The 26,394-nt window shown below is 35.5% G+C and overlaps 1 protein-coding gene across 5 annotated transcripts in view; it reads right to left on the bottom strand.

Moving 5' to 3' along the window:
- The window catches only part of LOC149410780 (uncharacterized), a 112,909-nt gene extending 86,926 nt beyond the window's left edge, over positions 1–25,983 (bottom strand). For all 5 annotated transcript variants that reach the window (XM_089648124.1, XM_089648128.1, XM_089648126.1 and 2 more), the window contains exon 1: positions 25,844–25,983. The gene's annotated coding sequence lies outside the window, so the exon portion shown is untranslated. The remainder of the gene's footprint in view (positions 1–25,843) is intronic.
- Between the last annotated feature and the right edge of the window lie 411 nt (positions 25,984–26,394).

Raw genomic sequence — 26,394 nt, 5'->3', positions numbered from 1 at the left:
TTTTGGCTAGGCTAGAATCGAATCGAAAACCTCCTATCTTAGAGTCAAATTTACCTTTTAGATATTTTTTGTTTTTGATGATCAGATCTAAATAGCCAGGCACTTCCCAACTTTCCTCTTCCACGTCTCCTTTTTATCCAAACCCCAGCATCAAAACATACCCCAATCGGGGATACCATAGACTCACTGGCTCCATACGGTTGGGAGCAGTTGGAATTTTTGTGCGGTAAGTAAAAAAAACTACGCACTTCATAATTTTGACAATGCGACACTAATAATTCTATCCTTTTAAGCCGAACCAAGGAGAACCCGACCAAAGGACATGGTAAAACCCTCTACAGACGATTCAATTTGGTTGGCTCTACTATTATGTGTCAACCGTTCAGTGTTCCTTACAGGCAATGTGAGATGTTTGGTTGAATTATGTACGTCAGTTATTACTATGGGGAACACATGCAGCATGCAAAATCGCTCTCACGCGGGCAAAAAATGGTTCACGGAACGAAAACAAATCAGTCATATGATGCAGGAATCTTAGTTGGAAGCCAGTAATATTTATTATGCAATGTATATATTTGTACAGCCCCCTTATGGTGATTTTTAAGAAATCAGCCAAATATTATTAATATTATGCCTGGCAATTTATTTATAAACTACAATTTGGGAGGTACAGCCGCCCCGGGAACCATTTATTCGATAACCAACACCTCTGCCTTAGATCACCCCGAGTGGTTTGCTACGTTTGGTGACTTATCAGGGGACTTGCTCGGATGCGTTTTCCCACCTACTGTGTGGCTTGCCGTATTTGGAGATACCGGTTGAGGGAGGTCTATTTACCTCTTCAGCAGGACTCTCTCGACCCATAGCCTTGCACCGCAGCGGGAGGGTTGAACTCAAATGTCCCACCCACGTCTCATACCTTTTTCCTTCTCAGATATTCCTCTCCTTCCTTTCCTTAAAAATACCCTCCACACAGCATCCCCAGAGATGACATTGGCCGTGAAGGAAATTATTTAACTCGGGAATTTCTATTTGGAGACAATGCAAAAAAAACAAGGCACGACGGATCCCTAGTAAGAGTAAATAGAGTTGATTCATCCGCGCTACAGACGATTCAACTTGGTTGGACGGTTGTATGATCTGGTCATAAAACCATTCAACTTGATATGCACGCCCCCTTATTTATTTATTTATTTCACGCTTATTAAGGCTTTAACATACATATATATAAAAAATATTTACGAAATTATACACGAAAATAGTGCAGGAAACGACTATTTAAAACAATTGCAGAAAAATAAATATAAAGTCAAAATATCACTGAACTTGATCTACACAGCATGCAGGCACAAAACATAAAAAATCGAAAATATTGTTTTTCTGTTTCAGTTGACAAAATTATTATGTGTTAGTCAAATTAAATACTTAACGCAAATACAACATATCCACATGGTTCAACTCAACCAGATTGTTACAACCACTCAACCAAATTGAGTCGTGTGTAGGGCCCATTAGTTGAGTTGGTCGGTCGCAAGAGATCGTGACACATTGCTCACAGCGTGACTTGACCCTGTGCCGACCATGTCCATGGTGCCAAGTCATTGTGCAACAGTGCGATGTGTACCTACCCGCACATGTGCAACTTGTGCATGTGTGTGTGTGTGTGTGTGGAACAAGATCATTAGCACTGCCTGACCTTACAGATACATTCTATAAGAATAGATATTATTTGAATATAATATCGTGCATTCTTTGCTATATTGTGTTAGCTACTAAAGCAGAGGCCATCGTGCAGAAACATTAAATACATAATTTTATATTCAACTAGCTGTACCTATTCTCTATCTGTCTCTGCAGATAGAGAATCAATAGTGCGTTTTGCTTTGACGTCCAAAAGATGACGCAGTTTTTTTCAAAAAAACATGTTTTTACCTGTCACAAGTGACATCTATATAATACTTCTTTCTCGAGTGCCTCCGACTTCTTCCACCATTCACTACTGTATAAAACTACATTACATCGACCTTAAGAGGAAGCTACAAGCCAAAAATGTGTATATTCTTGGTATACCTTATATCGTAGGCAATAGGCCATAAATTCGCTTGATAAACGGAGTCTAGAAACGTTCGATTTCAATCACAAAACTTGTTTTTATTTATTTTGTAAATAATTTTATCAGAAAGCAAAAAAAGTTAATCATGTGAAACTGTCACAGATAATCTTAGCTATAATACTGTTTTTTTTTAAGTTGTTTCCTTTACGCGTTCATATATTTCTATTGCGAAAATATATTTTTTAGTAGTTTACATATATATTTTTTATTGAGTAATTTATTTTTTTATTCGTATTCTACTCAAGCGAAACGATAGGAAAACCTTCAATTTATCTAAAGCATATTTTTTGGTATTCATAATGTTCACCAATTCGTTATAAAGATCAATCAAAATAGTGATTTGGCATTAAGCTTCGCCTTAATCCAACTCCGTACCTCATTATGGTACAGAGATATCGCGATAAGCATTATATTATGGTACAGAGATATCGCGATAAGCATTATATGGTACAGAGATATCGCGATACCATTTAAACACTCCTGGCACTAATAACAACATTTGAAATTTTCAGTGATATCGTTTGACTACTTTTCGAGTTTTGCGAGCATAAAAATATGCAGGCTGAACTGTTATGCATTTTTTTATACAGGGTTTTCCAATAAGAGGTGTTATTTTGAATAGCCCGCTATTTCGGTAGATGTTACTTTTGAAGCTGTCATTTTTTGACATTTGACAAGTAGAAACTACGTTACATTAATAAAAATGGAACGATACACGCTTCAACAACGCATTGAAATTATTAAAATTCACTTGAGTGAATCAAATGCAAAAACATTTTGAGTGATGAGGCCCATTTCCACCTCGGTGGCTTCGTCAACAAGCAAAATTGTCGCATCTGGGGCTCGGAAAACCCAAGAGTTATTGTTGAAAAGCCTCTCTATCCTCAACGTGTGACTGTTTGGTGCGGTTTATGGTCCGGCGGAGTCATTAGACCTTACTTTTTCGAATATGAGGCTGGAGCAACAGTTACGGTGAATGAATCAAGAGATGATTAATGCTTTTTATGGCCGGAATTAGATGGTATTGATCTGGACAACGTTTACTTTCAACAAGACGGCGCTACGTGCCACACAAGCAACGAAACCATAGATATGTTACGATTGAATATCAAAATAACACCTCTTATTGGAAAATCCTGTATAAGACTTTGTCTTGCCACGGACCGCCTTCGCTGTGAAACGTTGTGTCAAAATATCAAAGTAATTCGTGAAGAACTTTCGGAGATTTAAGATTTTGAACAAACATTTTTATTTATTTAGATAGAGATTAAACATAAAATAGATACACGTCTAAACAGTCTCACACACTCATCTTTCCAGGCTGCCAAAAGAGGTATTAACGAACTAAATAGTTTGAAATCTATATTTTTTGTGTCGAAGTGATTCAAAGTTAAGTATGACGATCTGTAGTGTCAGATTAAAACTAGAGTTCTGTGAACAGAAGACTTCGCGTCAAAAAAAATATGTTCCTATTTTCTCTTTATTTAATAAATCAAAATGAAAATTGCATCTGAAATCAATTTCATTGTAAGTAGGTACTACATTGCAATACCTACTTTAAATTATAAACCATATACTTTGTAACAAATTATTATAAGCATTACTCGCCTGAAAAATTTATACAAATTGAAAATATCTCCGAAGTAAAAATAATGCCGCCGACGGGAATTGAACCCGCACCTTCTGATGTCCGGTCAGGTGCTCTGGACCACTGAGCTGCGTCGGTTTATTCCCAACCCGCCAAATAATTCAATATGTACAAGTACTTCAATCGACAATAATTACTACTTATTATATTTTTTTCACCTGTTTACAACCAAATTTATTTTTGTAGGAAAGGTGCCGGGTTGAATTCCCGTCGGCGGCATTTATTTTTACTTGGGAGATATTTTCAATTTGTATAAATATTTCAGGCGAGTAATTTATGCTTATAATAATCTGTTATCCTTTGTGCTATACATAAAAACTTTGTCTTAAATAAACATTAGTTTATCATTAAAAAAGTAACATATATTTTGTGAAACATTTTTTATCATTTATACAATTTGTCCAAATAGACATATTTTTAGTCTAACTTTCTTCAAATAAACATGAAGATTTCACACAAAAAATAATCTTTACTGAACTATTAAAATGGTCGCCGTCTTCAAACGGAAACGGACCGCACAAAACAACAATTACAGGCAGACGAAATCTGAACATTGTCAATGCAATTACTTACGAGTCAGTGACGCATCGCGAACTTTTTTGAACCATTTTTTATCAAAATAAAACGTTTTTGTTTTGTAGATATTTTAGCAGAGGTTTGTTTGTTTGAAGCAATCAAAACAACCTAACTTCTAGGTCGACACAAATGCATTCAGCTCAATAACTCAATTCCACCATGACCTATAGAGCTTTGAAATACATACTCATTTAAGGTTTTTTTTAAATAAGACAAGACGCTAAATTGTTTGTGGAAAAAAGCAGTTATATTATATTACTGAGCAAAGTCAATATTTGAGCCGCGGCGGTAATCGAACTCGCAACATCCTGACTTAAACGCCTGCAGCACTATGTTACGGAGGCCGACAGGCGTATGTAATAGGCATTACACAACTTCTATTAGTAGCAAATTGGAATTTCAGAAATCCAACGTTGTCAACTAGTTGGAGAATAATATGACGTTCGATATATCAATTCGTTTCGATGATTATTGAATATTTAATATTTTTTCAGTAGAAATGTATGAACGCGTAAAGGAAACAACCTTTAAAAAATACAGTATTATAGCTAAGATTATCTGTGACAGTTTCACTTGACTAAATATTTTGCTTTCTTATAAAATTATTTTAAAAAAATTTAAAAAAAAAACACAGTTTTGTGCTTTATATCGAACGTTTCTAGACTCCGTTTGTCAAGCAATTTTAAGGTGATGCACTACGTCGTGTACTATTTTAAATTGAGCCGCTATCAATAACAACCCTTACGTAGATGGCGATAAGGTTTAAATTCCCGCTTAACACCATCCGCCTGTTTTGATTTATGCAAGAAAAAAACATGGCCAAAAAGTGCCTTTGGTTTTATTTTGTGGATGTTCAGGCATAAATATTTAATTTTTTTTCGATCATTTTATAAATAACTTAATTTGCCACATTATACAATAAAATCATATCCGAAAATGGGTTCGTAAGTAGGAGATTTCGAACTTTAAAGCAGTTTTCATAGGCCTTATACATGTTTTTTTCTGGGTTTATATAAGACTATCTAAAAAATACTCGATTATTTCAAAGGTCAAGATGTATTCTACTCGCAGTATTTAATTAAAGCATCTGAAACATTTCTATGCGACCAAATTTTCAAACCAAAAACACATGATTTTGCATTACTACGTAGTGCATCGCCTTAATACGTTTCTAATTTAATGATAAATAATAACATTATGTTATAAATAAGATGAGCCTAAAAATTATAAAACAATGCGTACAAAAATATTAATAAACTTTAAAAAACAATGGTTACACGCTATAAAGGGATATTGAATGGCTTGGAATAAAGTGCAAATAAATAATCTGGTTGCATTTTTAAGGCGAAGCAACTACGAAGTGACGCAAAATCATGTTTTTGGTTTGAAAATTCGATCGCTCAAAACTATTTTAGATGCTTAAATTAAATACTTTGCCTTTGAAATAATCGAGTATTTTTTGATAAAGCTTTAATATAAGCCCAAAAAAAATTATCAAGCGTAAAAAATTGCTGTTCAAAATCTCCTATTTATGAACCTCTTTTCGGTTATGGTTTATTTGTATAATGTGGCAAATTAAGTTCTTTAGATAATGATCGTAAAATATTTAAATACTTTTGCCTGAACTTCGTAATAAAACACACTATTTACGATTTTTTTTCACTTTTGTCGTGCATTTTATCAATAAATTTCACTAAAATTCAATAAAATTCGATGTGATGTTAATCGATCTGTTTGGCATAATCAATAACGAACGACCACGTTAAGTCAAGTCAAGTTTGTAGGTACTTAAACGCATAATATGGAAGTGTGTTCGTGTACTGCCCTGCAAAAAAGTCCACCATCATGTGTCAACCCTCGGAGGGTGCCATACCACTATGCACCCGAAACGCCCCCGGTGGCGGATCAGGGTTGCCGATGCATACTTTCTAAAATACCCACAATAGGTTCTCAAAATTCCCGCATTGGGGAGAGCAAAATAACACATTCAACACAAGTTCCATGTGTAATTTTGCCTCCTAAATAAAACAAAATTCTAAAAGTTCAGTTTAATAATTTTTGAAATTTCACTTTCGTTCAGGCTTACAAAAATAAACTGGTTTTGAAAATTTCTGCGAAAATCTCTTTAAGTTCCTTCTCCAAAACGAAACAAAATTCTAATGAAATAAACATTTATTTTTTATTATTTACTCATTTTCGGATTTTCCCTTTCGTTCAGGCTTTCAAACATGAAATTTATTCGAAAATTGTAGTACACTAGCAGGTGTGTGTACTCAGCGTAGCTTGACTTTTCTCTACATTCAATAAATATAATATCCATGTATTATATATATTAACCTTCCTGAAGAAATTCTCTACATGATAGTGAAAACCAGTTTATTTATTTATTTATTAACGCCCTTTTTCGGGGCTTTTACATGAGAATATTAAGAAATATACATTATTTATTGTACTTAACTGAATTGCTTCAAATATAAATTGAAGATGTTTACTGACTTGGTATAATTGTTTCCCTCCATTAGTATTCTGGGCAAAGAAGAATACATATGGTAGTTAGTCCCAGAATTTCTGCACTGAAATAAATCCCGACTTCTAGTATTACGTTGTGGAATCCGAAAGCTTATCAATTCTAGCAATACCGGACTATCAACTAAATCATTTGGAATTTTATATAGAAATACCAAGTCAGTGAAAATTCTTATATCTGACAATTTGAACATATTCATATAATTTAACAGAGTGTTGTAGTTGAACATAATTGCTGGAATACCCATTTTAAAATTTATAAAACGTAAGAATTTGTTTTGTATTCTTGATAGAACTTGTACATGTATATTATAATGTGGGTTCCAGACTTAAGAAGAATTAGAAGAACTAAGCGCACAAACAGACTCGGATAGTGACTTTGTTTTATACTATTTAGAGATTCTCACAATTATTGAGAATATTTTTTCAATATGATAGGATAATCAAGAAATGACCAGAATCCCCGCTTTTTCCGCACAAAAAGGTTCTCCCCGCAAAATACCCAATTCAACGAAAATCTTCGAAAATCCCCACGAATTGGCAACCCTGTAGAGCAGTGCTCCGCAATCGGTGTGCCGTGGCACAGTGGTGTGCCGTGAGCTGGTCACAGGTGTGCCGCGGTCAAATTCAATGTATTTGACATTTTACAATATTTCATTATGTATTTAATACACAATGACAAAATATTTTTCATAATATCGTCTATTTTTCATTGTATGCAGATACTGTTAAAAGACGTATTCACAATAATATTAGAAACACTGATTAGAAAACTGCTATTGGCTGAAAAATTTGCGCTTCAGATCAACGAAACAACCGATATTAAAAATAAAGCACAGTTGATAGCTATTGTATTTTTCGTTGACGAGGACTTAAAGAACATTATTTATTTTGTAAGGAGGTTCCAGAGCGAACTACCGGTGAAGAATTTTTTCAAGTAACCGATGATTTCTTCAAAATATATAATATTAAATGGATCAATTGCATTGCTGTTTGCACGGATGGCGCTGCGGCAATGACGGGTAGTAAAAAGGGTTTTGTCTTTTATGTAAAACAAAAAAATCCAACGTTACAATTTACACACTGCTGCATACATCGAGAAGCATTGATGGTCAAAAATTTACCGGAGGAACTTTTGAACACGATGAATGAATGCATTAAAATCGTAAACATAATTAAATCGAGAGCCCTAAACTCGTGAATCTTTGGAATACTCTGTGCAGAAATGGGAGCCGAATATGAATTTTTATTGTTTTATACTGAAATTCGTTGGCTATTCCGAGGCAAAGTTTTGGCTAGATTGTTTGAGCTTCGTTACGAGGTGTGTGAGTTTCGATTAAATCAAAATATGCCCAAACTATATCAGTACCTCGATGATAATTACTGATTAGCCAAACTTGCATACATGGCTGATATATTCGAGCATTTGAATAAACTTAATAACGAACTTCGGCAGAAAGTGTTGCAAAAAGGATGTTTGGAAATGTACCAAAGGATCAACCATAGTACAATTAAAAACAAACAATTAACTGTGGATCTGGCCCAACAACATTTAAGTATGCTTCAGCAGAAATTTGGTCGATATTTTTATTCCATTAATACGGAACAATACGATTGGATTCGAAATTCTTTTGCAACCAATGCAATAAATTCTACGGAAGCACTGCCTCTGCAAATTCGAGTGGAATTTACAGATTTAAATAATGATATGACATTAAAACTTCACTTCTCCGAAGATCAATTAGATGTTTTCTGGATTTACGTTAAAAAAGAATATCCTCACATTTCCGTCAAAGCATTCTTAACACTACTTCCATTTTCAACGACATATTTATGTGAGCAAAGTTTTTCAACGCCTGTATTAATTAAAAATGATAAGCTGTCATGCTTCCAAAAACTTCGGGTTGCGCTGTCAAAAATCGAGCCGAATATAAAACTTTATTGTTCATTGAAACAAGGGCAGGTTAATTTAACAATTAATCGCTCATTAATTTATTATTATTTTCTAATAATTATGAAGATTGCGTAAAAATAAAAATGTTATATTTATATGTATGTATGTATACTTTTCAAATAAAAAACAAGGAATTATTGTAAAATTTGTGCATCAAATTAATATCTATATATTTTAGCTTTTGGTGTGCCGCGGAATTCTAGGAAGAAATTTGGTGTGTCGTAGGTGAGAAAAGGTTGCGGAGCACTGCTGTAGAGGATGGTGGGTGACGTGTGCTACCGCTGACAAATCGGGTGACAAATCTGTCTTCCATTTGATTCACTTTCACTCAGAATCGCATTACCGCCTATATTCAGGGCAGATTTTTAATTTTAATTTTATTTATTACACTTAAAATAGAATCATTTCATGTGTCCTAGTATAAACATAGGTACATTTTAGTAAAACACACATCATTTTTACATTTTTCTTGAATTTGTTTAATCTAGGTACATTTTTAATTTAACTAGGAACTAAGCTATACATTTGGATCTTTTATACAGTGCTTGGACGCGTAGTAAGCGTACAAAGATGGCTTGAAAGGGAGATATGTGAATACGAATGTTAGAGGGAGCGCGCTAATACTAAAAAAACAATTTTGCCAAAATATTTAATAAAACACGACTGGTTTGAAATAGAGCAAAAAATCTGACAAAAAAATGCTTTAGTTGCATTTAAAGATATAATGTAATTTTTTTCATACATGTAACATATTAAATAACAGAACAAAACGTGTTTTTAATAATTTTGGGAGCTTACTTTGCGATTTTTTCTATCAAGGGAATTTCATATAATTACAATTTTGGCATAACAAATGTATAGATATTATCTTCAAAAATAACCTGGAACTTACAAAGTTTGATAGAAATATATTATAAATCGGTAGAAATTGGGAATGCGGGGGGCTTAGACGATTCAAAGTCAGAGTCAAGAGATGGCCTCGCAAAAACCGGGTGTACTGTAACAGGGACCGCAGAAACATAAATAGTAAACAACTGTTGAATTTGGTAGCCACCTCTGGTCATAAAGCAATAAAGCACTCAATGCGAGGAAACTAGCGGTCAGCTTGATAGATTCCCCTATATTACCAAACGGATTGCAATCTCAGGAATGCTGTCCTTGTTCTACCGGTATTACAATGGAAGATGCTCCGAGGATCTAGCTAGATCCCTTCGGCACCAGTGCATAGTAGGGAAACGCGCACCCAACATATGTATGAACATGGTTGACATTATTTATCACATGAGAACGAGTCGCTTCTACGACTCGTTTTTAGTTCAACAGCGTGGAACGATTTGCCGGCATCTGTGTTTCCTCCACCTTGTTCAGGTTCACTCTTTCCTCTCCCCAAAAAGACCCTCCACACAGCATCCCCAAAGATGACACAGGCCCTGAGGGAGATAATTTTCTTCAGGGAATTTCCACTCCTATGTGGAGTGTTAATGTAAAAAATAATTTTAAAATCTGCGTTTTTATTTTGTTCGTTTATTTAATCTTATGTTTTATTTCTGTTTTGTATGGCGTGTGTGAAAGTCTTCATTGTAATGTAGTTTGTCTGACGTAGGGAAAACGGATATACTGGCAATATTTTTAGCGAACCACCCATTTTTGAAGCCGCAACTAGTCCCCATACCAGGGGGGTATAATTCCGATCGAAACCGATTGGAACCGAAATATTGTGACGTCATATGATTGCCTAACTATATCCACCAATGAAAAACTCTGAAAGTCTATGGAATAAACATTCAGAGTTTTTCATTGGTGTATTGTATAATAAGTAGCCTCCGAATAAGAATTGTCTAAACCATATCTATGGTATTTTAGGACCAATTAGTAATCATACAAAAAGACCGAAGATATCAATCTAGTGAGTGGCTTATTTATGTCCATACCAATACACCTCATAATACAGGGTTTTCCAATAAGAGGTGTTATTTTGAATAGCCCGCTATTTCGGTAGATGTTACTTTTGAAGCTGTCATTTTTTGACATTGACACTACGCCATTAATAAAAATGGAACGATACACGCTTCAACAACGCATTGAAATTATTAAAATTCAATTGAGTGAATAAAATGCAAATCATGAGGCCCATTTCCACTTCGATGACTTCGTCAACAAGCAAAATTGTCTCATTTGGGGCTCGGAAAACCCAAGAGTTATTGTTGAAAAGCCTCTCTATCCTCAACGTGTGACTGTTTGGTGCGGTTTATGGTCCGGCGGAGTCATTGGACCTTACTTTTTCGAAAATGAGGCTGGAGCAACAGTTACGGTGAATGGATTGCGCTATCGATAGATGATTAATGATTTTTTGTGGCCGGAATTGGATGGTATTGATCTGGACAACGTTTACTTTCAACAAGACGGCGCTACGTGCCACACAAGCAACGAAACCATTGATCTTTTACAATTGAATATCAAAATAACACCTCTTATTGGAAAACCCTGTATAACTCTATCGGGGATGTCAGATGTGACTGTCCCACTGGTTCCAGTGAGCAGGGAGCAGTTAGCAGCAGGGTTGAAAGCATTTATAGCTTCGATAATGAATTCCTTATGTGTATCCAATGTGTCACTTCCAGGCAACAAATACATATGGTAAGCAAATTGTTGCACCTTGAGCGCTGTCGCATTATTTTCTGTGAAATCGCGTATTTTGGAAGTTACCGAAAACATGAAGTTCTAGATGCAGCTTCATACTTTAAAATTGATTCACCGAGTGTACGGAGGCATCATAAGGATGCACTATTCCTGTATAAAGTAGTTAACAATAATATTCAATGCCCAGAGTTGCTAAACAAGATTCCATTCAATGTACCTGCGCGTTCAACACGCTCTTCTGTCCTGTTCAGGGTGGATCAATGCAAAACGAACTCTAAGCAAAATTCTTGCCTGAACAGACTATGCAATAATTACAATAGCTTATTATCCAAGGTGGATATTTTCAGTTGCAAACTTACCAAATACAAAATGTCCATAAAAGAATATTTCTGTGATGGTTTGTGAATAATATTATGTCTATATTGTTTATATTTCTATTATGATTTGATTTGTATCTACAACCTATCTCCATGGCTATAAATGTATTGATAAATGTTTTGTTTTGTATATTTTTCGTTTTATATAATCTTTTGTATCTCAGTAGAGGTAAAGTCACAAGAAGGAAATCCATAATTGGTTTTATTTTGGTTATATAATACTTATGTACAAACTGAAATAAACGTAAACTGTCGATTTCCCGAAAATTGATAAAAAATAACATCAGTCGAACATAACATTGTAGCGAATTAATATCATAAAATAATGATTATTAATTTTTATTTCGGTATCTTTTACTCTGAATTGTTACTACGGAAGTTATAAAATGAGTATCATGCATTTAGTAATAATATTACAAGAGCATAACGCAATGATGTTATTAACAACGAATTCTAGGATATTGTTAAAGATAAGATAAGTTTAGAGGAAATTTTAAATGATAATAAAAGCTTTGAGAACAAGATAATTAGAAAGATAAGGTACCGACTCATTGCGCATTACTGTACATCATTTTACTCAAGGGTTTTCTTTAGCCGAATGTACGTTTATTGAATAAAATTAATTATATGGGAAAAAAACTATTAATGGAGTAGTCACAAATAAAAAGTAGTGGGTGTTCTGGGTATTTAGCATAATCCATCGATAAAGGATTTATCGATAATGTCGATAACTTGTCGACGTTTCCGAGCACCACTGCATACCGCTAACGTACACTTGTTCGTTGACGATCACAGTCGTGCTCGGGAACGAAGACAAGTTACCGAACTATCGATAAAAACTGTATCAATCGACCGTACTAGAAACGCTGATAAAAACCCTAAGTATGGCAATGAGGCATAAAAATGGCAAAAAAAGCAAAAATAGACTAAATGAATGTAGGTATGTATGTATTTATACAATAATTTTCATGCGATTGCCGCGCAAGAGTCCCAACTGTTCGGAGCCAGGGCTACGACATCCCCAATTGGCTGGGCCGACCCTATGAACGACCCTAAAAAACGGCGCTACACAAAAATACAAAACATCCGAATATTATTGATTACAGTGATCACCTGCCTAGATGTTTACTGGTTTTGTCAAGGGGATCAAAATTTTACTCGCGCCAGGCACGATTTGGCTCAGTGAGTATGTTGGCTCAGTGGTAATGGGAGGAGATGGGAAGGGCAAGGTTTTAAAACGCCAAACACGGCAAAAAGCTAGTTCAAGCAATCGGGGCGATGCTGAATGACAATCGATAAGCGTGATGTACTGTTATATTCCTCTGATTATGATCGGGAGTTTTCAATAACACTTCGGTTCGTTCTGAGATTACAGAGGCCTGTTTATTATCGTGTCTTATTTACAATGAATATCTAACTGGACTCACGTCCGACCTATATGTGCTCTATAAGTTAACTCTGAACTTCTCCGAAGCGATGAATCTCACACTGAAGATGCTTGCCTGTAGATCGGCTATCTTCGTAAGCATTCGGGTATGAGACCCAAACGTTCCTATAATGGCATTACTGACACCTATGGAGACACCTTTTTTTCTCTCATTTCTGGCTTTCACCCTTCAGGGGTGTTCTTGGCCATCATTTAAAATTATGGAGAAATTAAAGGTGGAAAATTTCAAAATTATAATGAAAATTGGAGTCGAGTTCAGACTTAGAAGAGATGAGATGTTGAATGGAGGGGAGGCAATTTTAGATAAGGCTTGATAGAAGAGAGAATATTTGTTTAGAGAGGGACAACCAAAAAAACATGTGATCTTAAGTTCCCACTTCTAGACCATAGAATGTACAATCTGGGGAGTCAAGGACGTGAATTTTAAAAAGGTGGTAAGGAACGGAACAATGTCCGATCCTCATTCGAATAAGTGAAGAAATTTATTTTTTGGAAAAATGGGGGAATTGTTAAAACCACGGTTGGAGACACCTTAAAACTACAAAGTATATATCTTGATGACATCTGTTGAGGGGCATTGAAACAACATATACTGGGTGTATCGGCACGTACCCGACAAACTTTAACCAGCTTTTCCTTAGCACATTTGGAGTAAAAAATGTTATGGGCACTTTGCTGTCCGGTTAAATTTTTTTTTCAATTAAAAACAAAAAATTATAAAAAAAATCCACACTCCGTCACTGTCATTGGCATTGTTTCTCGTGTTCAACAGCTGTTATTAGCAAGTGTGTCAAAAAGCGTCTTCGCTCTTTCATACGCACTAAATAATAATAGTTAAAAATGAGACGAATGGTGCCGTGCACAGACATAGGAATTAATAGACGAGAAGATAATGGCGAGGGGTAAAATCAACTGTTGAAGAACGAAGGGAGTGAAGCTGACTGTGATTCGTCAATAAATCAATCTGACAGTAAATAGGCATCTCGCATTATAATATCACCATTTACTTCTTAAAAGTAAAATCTGCTTTTGAATGAATAGACATTTTTACATGGGAGCGCAAATTACTCGCCACGTTATGAACAAATTTGCGAAGTCCAAATTCGGCAAAAAAATTCGGTTCCATTTTCAGAGTCGAATATTTCGTTTAAGTATTTAGTTAAGACACTTTTATAAATGTTCATAATTTACTTCCCAGCAACCAACCAGCTTTGTGTTTCGCGTCCAGACGTTTCTCGATGTGATAGTAACAACTGATTCATATTATACGATGTGAATATGCTTAAAATAAAGTAAAATAATGCTTATATATGGAATGTAATACGACAATTGGGTTTATTCTCTTTTTCACATCTATTTTTACAAGTTTTCATAGTACAAGTCAACATTTTGCCGTGTTATTTCGTAAAATGAACCGATGATGCCTCGACCATAGTTCGCACAAGAATGATGACGTCACGTTTTCAAATTTCACTTGAGGCCATACGCGAGCACAGCCGGCTCCAATGGAACCGGTATGGGGAGTGGGGATAATACGCTTTTAATCACTTAGGGCAGGTCTACTAATATTCATATGTCTATGGTGCCGTGCCATTTCGTTGTAAAAGCGCGCCAATGTATATTATTCAACGAAACTCGAATAAAATATTGCCAGATGGGTTTTCAAACTGTGACAAAGGATAAAACAGTGGTGACAAGTGGTGAAAATATGAATGGTAAATTTTTTATTAAAAAAAATGTTACCGGACAGCAAAGTGCCGATAACATTTTTTACTCCAAATGTGCTAAGGAATAGCTGGTTAAAGTTTGTCGGGTACGTGCCGATACACCCTGTATATTTACAAACAATACAATAATAATCGAGTTCCCTGAGGCGTACGTGTGGTAATACCAATTACCAACTGTATTACAAGTGGCGAGATCCGAAAAGAATGCATGGTCGACGTGAGCAAAAGAGGTGCATTGATTGGACAGGTATTACAGCGGATATGACACTCGCGGTGTAAGTGAGAGACATCCCCGGAAAGCATGTCGCGATCGAGTGAATCAAATACTTGAATCGGGTCATTTCACGAGTCGAAATAACAGGAGACTATGAACGAAAGCGGATGAAACAAGGAATGCATGACTAGACAATATTATTTATGGTAAATATTTCTCTAACCGCCGCACTTTTATAGGCACATATTATTGTAGTTACACATCGTTTCAACTTAATTACTACAAGAATTAAAGATTTACGTCGGGATATATGGTAATGGATACATTACAGAGTGTCCGGGGGTAAAGTGCGCTAACTTCGGGGGGTGATTCTACATGATAGTACAAGTAAAAATATTTTTTGTTTTTGTTTAATATTTGTATATTTTTACAATAAATATACAATGTTTACAAGTCATACTGTTTTAATTTATACTACACTTCCATTAAAAGCATTTGCTTGTGGATGGAAGAGGGGTGTACATTTGCAAAAAAAAAAATATATTTTTATTTTTTATTGAATAAATAGTTTATACCTACATATAAACAAACAAGTCCTGCTAAGCTAATTGAATTGGCTTGTCAACAGGTGCTTAAAGTTTAGTTACATATACATTTTTACAAGTTATAATTTACATCTTATATCTACAGAATCAACAATTTTTTTATACAATGTTTCATACATATTAAAGTAAATAGCCAATTTTTCACCATATATTTAACCTTATTCATAGATTTACATTGCTTTATAGTGTCAGGTAATAAATTAAATATCTTCGGTATGTTGTATTCAAACGTTCTCTGTCCGTATTTATTATTAAATTTCGGAACTATTAACCCGTCATTGCGCGTGAATCTAGTACTGTATTTATGTTCTAATTTTTCTTTATGCTGCGGGGTAAATATATACTGAAGTATGATTTTTTGCCATAGAATAGCCTTAACAGTTAAAATTTTGGCACTCTGAAACAGCAACGGTGTATTATGTCTGTTTGAAAATAATATGACTGGGTTACAAAGTAAAAAGAATTACAAAATTAAAATCCATACAGATTATTGTATTTGGAAGGAAGAAAAATGTATATTATGGAGGATAAGTAGAGTATACTAGGATAATTTGTGAGATTATAGGATTTTCAAGTGAAACTAGGGGAATCAGTTTTTTTGCTAATGTAATATTTTTTTATTTAGTTCAATATTTGTTTTTTATCATTTTTTTCCATTATTTCTGGCTTTCACCCTTCAAGGGTGTTCTTGGCCATCATTTAAAATTATTGAGAAATGAAAGGTGAATTTAAATATTAATTTTATTTAAATTGGCAAATTTCAAAATTATAATGAAAATTGGAGTCGAGTTCAGACTTAGAAGAGATGAGATGTTGAATGGAGGGGAGGCAATTTTAGATAAGGCTTGATAGTCCAGTCAAGATGTACATTCGTGCTTGCAAAAGGTCCAGTCATTCTGAATTTTTTATATGTTGTTAGGACCTAAACCAGTATTAAAAAAAAAAATTTGCAACTTCGAAAGTGCTGTGCGAGCGGCGGTGGACCTAAAAAACCAGGAAATTTTCGGATTTTTTTCAGTTTTTGCTCAATATCTCAGTAAAGGAAGGGTCTGACCGGTGTAGTCGGTATACAGACTTTAAAAGTAGACTAAATTTTCTACAATTTGAGATCAAAACAAGCTTTATAAAGCCATTGGTTTTCAAGATACAGTTCTTCAAAAATAGGCGATTTTTTCCAAAACGTGAAATTTTTTCGAAATGGTCACTTATTTTGTAAAATAATTTCTAAAATACGCATCTCATGTCAAATATTGTATGAAATAAAGTTGTTGTAAATTTAATAAGCTTTTATTTGAGACTAGATTGATATCTGTAGACTAAACTGTTCTCTCAAAAATGGCAGATAACCAAAAACAGTCATAAGTGGGTTTTGGGTGAAATGCAAATAAACTGTTCTCGCGTCTTTTTATGGTTTTATTGTGCTGTAAAGTAAATCCATTAATCATCGTGGGTTTATCCTAGGGTTATAATATAATTACGACTATTTCAAATTTCAAGTTCCCATTAGTACCTATACCCATGGGTACCCATATGAATGGGCACGCATATTCACGAGCTGTTCGAGCCCACATTTTGGCAAACCTCACACTGGCCAGCATTGTTTTTTATGAGGTTGACATAACTCCTGAGGAGCGAGACGAGACTGAAAAATTGCTGCGAGACACTGAAAGGTCTCTCACTATATCAGCAGAAGAAATTGATACCTACCAAATACTAAAGGCAAAATTTAAAAGTGCCTTGGAGAAAATTAAAGCAAATGGTCCAACATCACAGTTGTGGGTCCAATACTTTCGTATGACCACTTTGATAAAACTATTCATCCAGGCAGAGCGTGCTGATGATTGGAACCTTCATTTGTACACTGTCCATAAGATGCTCCCTTTTTTCCATGCAGCTGGACATTTTTTGTATGCTAAGAGCGCGCACCTCTATCTTTAGGATATGATGGCTCTATAAGATCGGATGGATAAAAGTGAATACGACATGTTCACAAAAGGATCCTTCACCATTTTCCGGTCTGACAAGTTTTGGTCTGGGTTGTGGTCAGACCTAACAATTGAGCTGAAGCTGATGCGATCCATGAAAACCTACGGTGGGTTGACCCAAGGAAGAGGAATCTCCGAAAGTGTTCTGGCAAGGTGGACAGCAGGAATGGTGTTTATGTTGAACATTTGTGAAGAACTGGAAAGTTTTTGCAGCTTATCATGTCATACTGGAGAGCAGCATGCAGACATGAGACCTTTTCGAATCATCCGAGATAATAGTGATGTGGAAAAACTAAAAAACTGGTTTGCTCTCCACCCTCCATTTCCCAAAACTGACAGTTTAATTTCTATCAGTAGTGGTTTACTGGCAGGTCCTGAAATTAATTGCCACACAGCCCAGAGAGTTGGAACGGAAGTAGTAATGAAAATTGTGGGGAAAATGTACGACAAGGTAGTAATAAAACGGAAAAATAAAGTTACCACGCTGGCATCGATCACCTCAACCGTTAAACTGCCGGACAAAAACAGAAGAGTGGCTGTGGATCCGCTAACAAATTTTCAGCGAGTGTGTATTGCAAAGAAATCTGAACAGGATTTACAGGATGACTTCAAGTATGAGTTGGCCCCGTTCCCGATGTCTCTGTTCAATGAACAAGGGATGCGCAAGGGCACAAAATCTACTCTGTACTCTGCCTTCACTCCTCTTTCCAGCCACACGCCGATAGATGCCAGCACTCACGTCATTTTGGATGTTGGCTACCTCTTGCACAAGGTCGTGTGGCAGCGGAAAAGCACGGTTCGAGCACTTTTGGCGCGTAGTACCACCTACGTCCGAAACCACTTCGGGAAGAACGTCTCCATCGTTTTTGACGGCTACCCCGAAGATGCTACTAAAAAAACACCAAAACAGCGGAACGACTCCGGCGCTACGCAGCTCATTCCAGCTACGAATTGACTTTCAATAAAGTCACAGTAATTCAAATTGCTCAAGAGAATGTTTTGGGCAATGAAAACAATAAGAGACGCCTTTTAACTCTTCTCTGTGACGCCTTTCAGAAGGAGGGAGTAGAAGTGGCTGTTGCCGAAGAAGATGCTGATCGAGAGATCGTCATGATGGCGTTATCAAAAAAAGCAGATGCCGATCGGGTCGTCATAGTGGGAGAAGATGTCGACCTGCTCGTTCTTCTCAATGGTTTAGGCGCTTAAGAGAAAAACGTCTATCTTCAGAAGAACACGAAGGGTGAAACTGGTTGCTGTCACTACTCTACGACCTCCTACAACAACCAGGACTCCTTACAATTACCAGGAACGGTACTATTTACCCATGCGTTTGCCGGGTGCGATACCACCTCAGCACCGTTTGGCCAAGGAAAGACCAAAATCAGCACACTTCTGAGCAAGAGTGAACCACTTGCTGAGCAAGTGAAGGCCTTCCTTTGGCCAGACTCTACCCCACAAGCCGTGAGTGAAGCAGGCATCAAGTGCTTCGTGGCTCTATATGGGGGTGACATCGCGAGGGATACTTTGGATTTCCTGAGGTATAAGACGTTTGTCACTTCAACAAACATAAACCTCGCCCGTTTGCCACCGATGGAAGATGCTGCAGGCCACCATGCAGCAAGGTGCTACCTCCAAGTGCAGAAGTGGCGGGGAGTCAACTTGAATCCCACTGAATGGGGTGGAAGCTGTCTTCTCAAGGACTCACCCCCATCTCCACAACGATGGATCCCGCACCTCCTGCCCTTTTGCGAAAAATTTCGTGTAAATGCAATAAAGGATGCTCTGGGAGCTGCTGGTGTAGAAAGGCTGGGCTCCACTGCTCAGTCCTCTGTCAGTCATGCGGTGGCAAATTTTGCATTAACGTCCCGGATGTGGAGCTGAAATGCTCGGACGATGAAGATAACCCGACTACAGACTGGGCGCCTCTCCCAGCTAAGATAAAAAGAACGACATGATTTGGCAACCAAGACACAATACCTACATGATTTATATTAGTTTTATTTTTTGTGTACATGTAATTTGTCCTTATAGTAGGTACCATGATGTTTGTACAAGCATTTTGGTATGTAGGTATATAAAACAATGTTTGAAGATGACGTAATTCCCGATAGATGTAATATCTTTTCTTTTTTTCATCAAAAATCTGTTAACTGTTTGATAAATAAAACCATAAAAAGACGTGAGAACAGTTTATTTGCATTTCACCCAAAACCCACTTATGACTGTTTTTGGTTATCTGCCATTTTTGAGAGAACCGTTTAGTCTACAGATATCAATTTAGTCTCAAATAAAAGCTTATTAAATTTACAACAACTTTATTTCATACAATATTTGACGTGAGATGCGTATTTTAGAAATTATTTTACAAAATAAGTGACCATTTCGAAAAAAATTCACTTTTTGGAAAAAATTGCCTATTTTTGAAGAACTGTATCTTGAAAACCAATTGCTTTATATAGCTTGCTTTGGTTTCAAATTATAGAAAATTTAATCTACTTTTAAAGTGTGTATACGGACTACACCGGTCAGACCCTTCCTTTACTGAGATATTGAGCAAAAACTGAAAAAAATCCGAAAATTTCCTGGTTTTTTAGGTCCACCGCCGCTCGCACAGCACTTTCGAAGTTGCAAATTTTTTTTTTTAATACTGGTTTAGGTCCTAACAACATATAAAAAATTCAGAATGACTGGACCTTTTGCAAGCACAACCCCCTTTTCATGTTTAACTTGACTGGACTATGATAGAAGAGAGGATATTTGTTTAGAGAGGGACAACCAAAAAATATGTGATCTAAAGTTCCCACTTCTAGACCACAGAATGTACAATCTGGGGAGTCAACGACGTGAATTTTAAAAAGATGGGAAGGAACGGAACAATGTCCGATCCTTATTCGAATGAGTGAAGAAATTTCTTTTTTGGAAAAATGAGGGAATTGCTGAAACCACGGTTTTGATGGAATAGTCCTATTGAGGCATAGCAGGCTCCCTTGGATTGACTAGCAATGTGCCAATACTCCGACCAAACATTGCGGGATCTATCTTTGATGATGGAAAAAATGTCAGATAGGGGAATGTGGTTTACGAGGGTAATAACAGGGTTGGACGCTCCTTGTTTTGCTAAGGCATCCGCAATATCATTACCCATGATACCAACATGTCCAGGAATCCAAATGAGAGTTACAGTTTTACCAGAGCTTTGAATGGAGGCTATCATCTCTCGAATAAGGCATACAAAGTGATCATCAGGATGAAGAAGAGGACTGGATTTAAGTTTTTGGAGGGAACTGAGAGAGTCAGAGAGAACGAGGAAATGTTCAAAATTATTTTTGAGTATATATTTGAGAGATTCTATTATTGTAATGCACTCGGCTGAAAATATTGAAAATTGATTTGAAATTGAATGAAATATTCTGTCATTAGAATTATTGTGGTAAACGTTATGCTTCTAATTTCTTCTGGTAATTTATTAAAGAAATGTTTTCCTTGGTGGGTCATTATACCCACCAAGGAAAACATTTCACCATTATGTGCTGGGCAAATGAAGTGTGTAGTTTAGGGCATGCAAATATATATTTGAGTCTGGTTCGATTTTCAGTTATGAATGAGTATTTATCTTTTTCTTTAATAATTTGAATAATTGAATTTTTCATAAAAAAGTGTTTAATTGTAGGAACTTTGAATTCTTCCAATAAGCATTCAGTGGGGAAGTCTGGAGGTTTTTTTAGAATTATTTTTATTATGACTTTTTGAACAATTTCTATAAGGGTCAGGATAGTTGAATAAATAACATTTCGATGTTTTAAGGTAAAAAGGGTGAATTGTTTGTATGGAAAAAAACCATACTCTTATCATCACCTCCCGAAGTTAGCGCAATTTATACCCGGACAGCTTGCATAATTCCATTTATATTCAATTAAAAGTTTAAAATTTGCCTTATAGAACGATCCCTTTATCGCCATTTTGGACTGTTTTGCATACAAAAAAGTGTGTATGAACGTTTCATTTTAGTATAAATACGCATAAATTACTTAATTAACCGTAAACTAATAACCTATTTTGAGTATGTAAATACTTGTGTCTTGTAATTATTGTCCAAACAATGTGTAATTTCTATAATCTATGTTTTAAAGTATGACGGTTAATGAAATAATAAATAAATCAATAATTACCTTATTTGTAAGAAACAAACAGCTTACCAATAGAATACAAATTTACATAAACAGGGTAAGGCAGTCGACTAGCAAGCCAGAGGTCACGGGTTCCATTCCCGGCGTGCGCACATAAATCTTATTCGATTAATTTGTGTTATTTCAAAATTCACTAATTTAAAATAATATACAGTATATTTGCGGCACGTTCCAGAGTGGAAGATACTCTCAGTATCGCCCTGGTGCAAAACCACCATTCAGAATTGAAAGTTTGTTTGAAATGGCCGTGTTTGGTGACCAGATCTGAATAGCCAGGTACTTCTCCACCTTCCACTTTACCACCTTCCTCTTCCCTTCAGCCTCACAGCATACCCCAATTGAGGATGCCATAGTCTCACTGGCTCCACACGATTAAGAGCAGTTGGGACTCTTTTGCGGTTTCACATAAAAACATAAGTTAAGTCTCAAATTTTCTTATGCCAAAGTTGCTTAAAGATGGAGTTTGATCTATCTTAAAACTATTTTCAGGTAAGGAGGAGAGAAATAGAAATTAAGAAGAAGGATAGGAGGTGCTCACGATACTTTTCATACTCACGTATTAATTTACAATCGCACGTGTTTCTGAAGGGCACAACGAATTTAGAAGGAATTAAACGTACTAATTACGGTTGTCGGTGGGTGAGTGCGTGATGTGTAATTGTGTTCCTGCGTAATGCGTAAAATTATTAAAGTTCAATTAACTTTTAATTTTCAAATTCGGAACCGATATCTTAATCATACATATCAATATCAGACAAGCAGGTATCAAAATTTATTTTAAATAATAATTCTTTATTTTAAATTTGTATTTATTTTGTTTAAAAATGTTTAACAGATGCTTAGATGAATTAATAGAGCGATTTTTAGACAAACATTCATTTGAAAATCTCCTACTGCCGCCCACAGTAAGAAGAAAAGATGTTTGTGCCGTGATGCAGGACTTAACCGGCGAGGAATTGAACTTACGACGCCTGGGTGATTTTCGGATAAATAGTTTTTTGGATGTAAATTGTTCGTACCGAAGTTACCGAACAACTACCGCCAGGGTCGACATCACTTGCTCTATATTGCCCAGCATAGCATGACAAGAGGTATGGTGCTGCTAAATGAAATCTCTAGGTCTTATGAGATGTTTTACGAAATAGCAACCTTATTTATTTAGGTTGACAATTTTGTTACTGACATTATTTCATAGAATTAATATAGTGCGAAAGTAATTGAGAGAACGCTCTTTGCGTTTTTATTTATTTATTTATTTATTGACGCCCTATTGGGGTTTTAAGTACATAAAAATTACAAATTTCATTTTTAGCAACAGTATAAAACAAACAATAGAAGATCGAAATAAAATATAATGATTTCTTATACATTATTTACATTTAAAAAGTGGTGGACTAATTTGGCTTTAAATGTATTGAAGTTTAAATTAAATATGTCAGCGACATCACTTAGTTCATTGCCCAACCTATGTATTCTTTCTAACACAGAATTCGTAGCGAAGTTATTGTTGTAGAATAAAATATTCCGTCTAGTATATTTTGGAGGTATATGTAGATAGCAAGTTTATAGTGTCAGGGCAGTCTAACCTTGAATGAACAATTTTATATAATAAAAGAAGATCAAATATTTTTCGCCTTTCAGATAATTTCGATAAGTTAAGTTTACTGCGTAAATTGACATAATTGATTTCAATAATAGGAATACCAATTTTTAAATTAATAAAACGTAAAAATTTATTTTGAATTTTTTCAATTTGTAAACAATGAGAGTTGAAATGAGGACACCAAATGGTTGCATTGTATTCAACCTGACTTCTAACCAGAGACGTGTACAGTAATTTTATAGTTTTTTATGTTATTAAAGTCTTTAGCGATTCTGAGAATAAATCCAAGCATTTGTAATCCCTTACTGGTAATGCTATTAATGTGATTCAAGAAGCGTAATTTGGAGTCAAAGATAACTCCAAGGTCATTGAATTCAAAAACTCTTTTTAGATTGGCATTGTTAATTGAGTAGTCGAATAATAAAGGGGTTTTAGATCTATGGAAACTGATCGTTTGACATTTGTTGATATTAAGATGTAATTTGTTTACGATGCACCATTCATAAAGTTTATTTAAGTTCATTTGTAGAGTTAAACAATCAGAAGAATTACCGATCGATTTAAACATCTTTAGATCATCGGCGAATAGAAGAAAGTGAATATTATCGAAAATTAGTGAAATGTCATTAATAAATAGTAGGAAAAGAATTGGTCCTAGGTGGGAAACTTGGGGGACCCCACTTAAGGCAAAAAAAAGTGTAAGAAGTTGTGGAGGTAATTTTTACAGATAATTTTCTGTATGATAAGTAACTTCTAAGCCATTCGAGAAAGTTGCCGCTTATTCCCAAGTGTTCTAATTTTTCCATTAAAATGCGATGAGAAACAGTATCAAAGGCTTTGCTAAAGTCAGTATAAATTGTATCAACTTGAAGACCCTTGGACAGTGCATTAGAAATAAAATTTTCGTAAAGCAATAAGTTAGATGACGTAGATCTGTCTGGCATAAAACCATGTTGAAATGTTGATATAATTGGTTTAATTTGATGCATGATTTTACTTAATATAATCTTTTCAAAAAGTTTAGGTAGTGATGACATAATACATATGGGTCTATAATTTTCAATTTGACATTTATCTCCGTGTTATTGTACGTGTTATTTCATATCAAAGAAGCTAAAATTCTGAATCAATACAAGGCGTTCTAATCTCTATCGCTACCAGCACACGACCCTGAATTATCGATGGCTTGACATGAACTTGGTGTAAAATATCGGCATGGATAATTACAAATATAGAAGTATGTTGATCTATCTCATCAGCCACTTCGGCGACCCTGCATTTACATTGGGATATCTTCTGACAATGAAACTAATTCATTCCACTGACAAATTACATTGTTAAAATAACAAGCATGTTTTCTGTCAAGAGTCAAGATATATTGTCTTATTCTGGTGCCCTTTCGTATCGAAGGTTTGGCTATCATCGTGTCAATGTTCACCCGATGTGAACACGTCTTCCATCTATCTTCTATTCTGGTGTTACATTAATATTTGCAGAGCCCTTCATGTCAGAAAGCGTACACATTCAAGGCATGTCGATAGACATTATTAATTGTTAGAAGTTATAACTCGTTTTTAGGACACACTAATTTGAAGGATATCGAATATTCGATCGCAAATTTTGATAATGTCAAATTTTAACGAAAGTTAATTAAGATTTATGATGTTTTATTCGTTCTTTCAAAAACCGACCCTTTTTTATTTCATCCTTTTTTGTTTTTTATGTGTTTTACGACCTCGTGTGAAAAGGCCGAGCTGAAAAGGGCTGCTAGATTATGTATGAGTCATTACGGCCGCCTCTTGTATTTTATGGCAACCGTTCATCTCCACAGAATTCTGAATCAAAACACTGAAAGCGCACACGAATCTCACAGCGGAAGTCATTAATTGAATGTTATCATTTACCGAAACGACAATTTACAAACAACTCCAAATTTATAAACACGACTGCATAAAAAAATAACACTGCCGCGAAATGTATCACGCTACTGACACTTCGCGAAAAAAGATAAGAAAATGAGATATCCGAATGGTTTGTTTACGTAAATGGGAAGCTAATACTTTCAATGTTATCATTTTGTTGCTTTTATATTTAACTTACTGAGTTTATTATGCTTATACAAGTGTATCAACGCCTCCGCAGTGAATTAACACACACAAACCCTCCCACGAAACTGAGCCACAAAAACATGAATTTAACACGACTCCCGTCAAGTTTATATTTTAAATGGGGGATATTTACCTCGGGGGTGATCTTGGGGGTTTTGCCGTGCCAGAGTTAATCCATTGAACACGTTTTTGCACACACAATTCACGAAAAGAAGAGTTTCCACGACGAATTGGAAGATACGGCGAACGCCAAACGACCGGCCGAATTGCACAACAAAAGTTACTGATGGCCGCGGATGGCTACTGACTAGTTCTGAAAGCGGCCGCTGCTCTAATCTCTCATAGCGCTAATTTAATATAAACAGTTCTTACCCGGACAATAAGACACGGGAAGGTTGTTTATATTATTAATTTAATAATACAATGCCAGATATTTTCACTTACTTTACTATTTTGTATAGAATTCACGCAGAAAAGTCTGAGGAGAATTTTTTTTGGGGCATCTTTGGGGACGGATGGATGGATGGAAGGATAAAATTTAATTCCACACGTGCATTAATAAAATATTTACACAATGTACAGTAATAAAATTACGATATTTTTAAAATAGATGCTTCTATTATTCATAAGAACAATGGTTTTTTATTGGGGTCAATAATTTAATCATTTTTTCACCCTCCCTGA

Source organism: Hesperophylax consimilis, chromosome 27, assembly GCF_061612785.1.
Source record: "Hesperophylax consimilis isolate HC1 chromosome 27, BYU_Hcon_1.0, whole genome shotgun sequence".
NCBI classification, from domain to species: Eukaryota; Metazoa; Arthropoda; class Insecta; order Trichoptera; family Limnephilidae; genus Hesperophylax; species Hesperophylax consimilis.
Note: the sequence above shows the minus strand (reverse complement) of the source record. Positions and strands in the feature narration are given on the sequence as shown.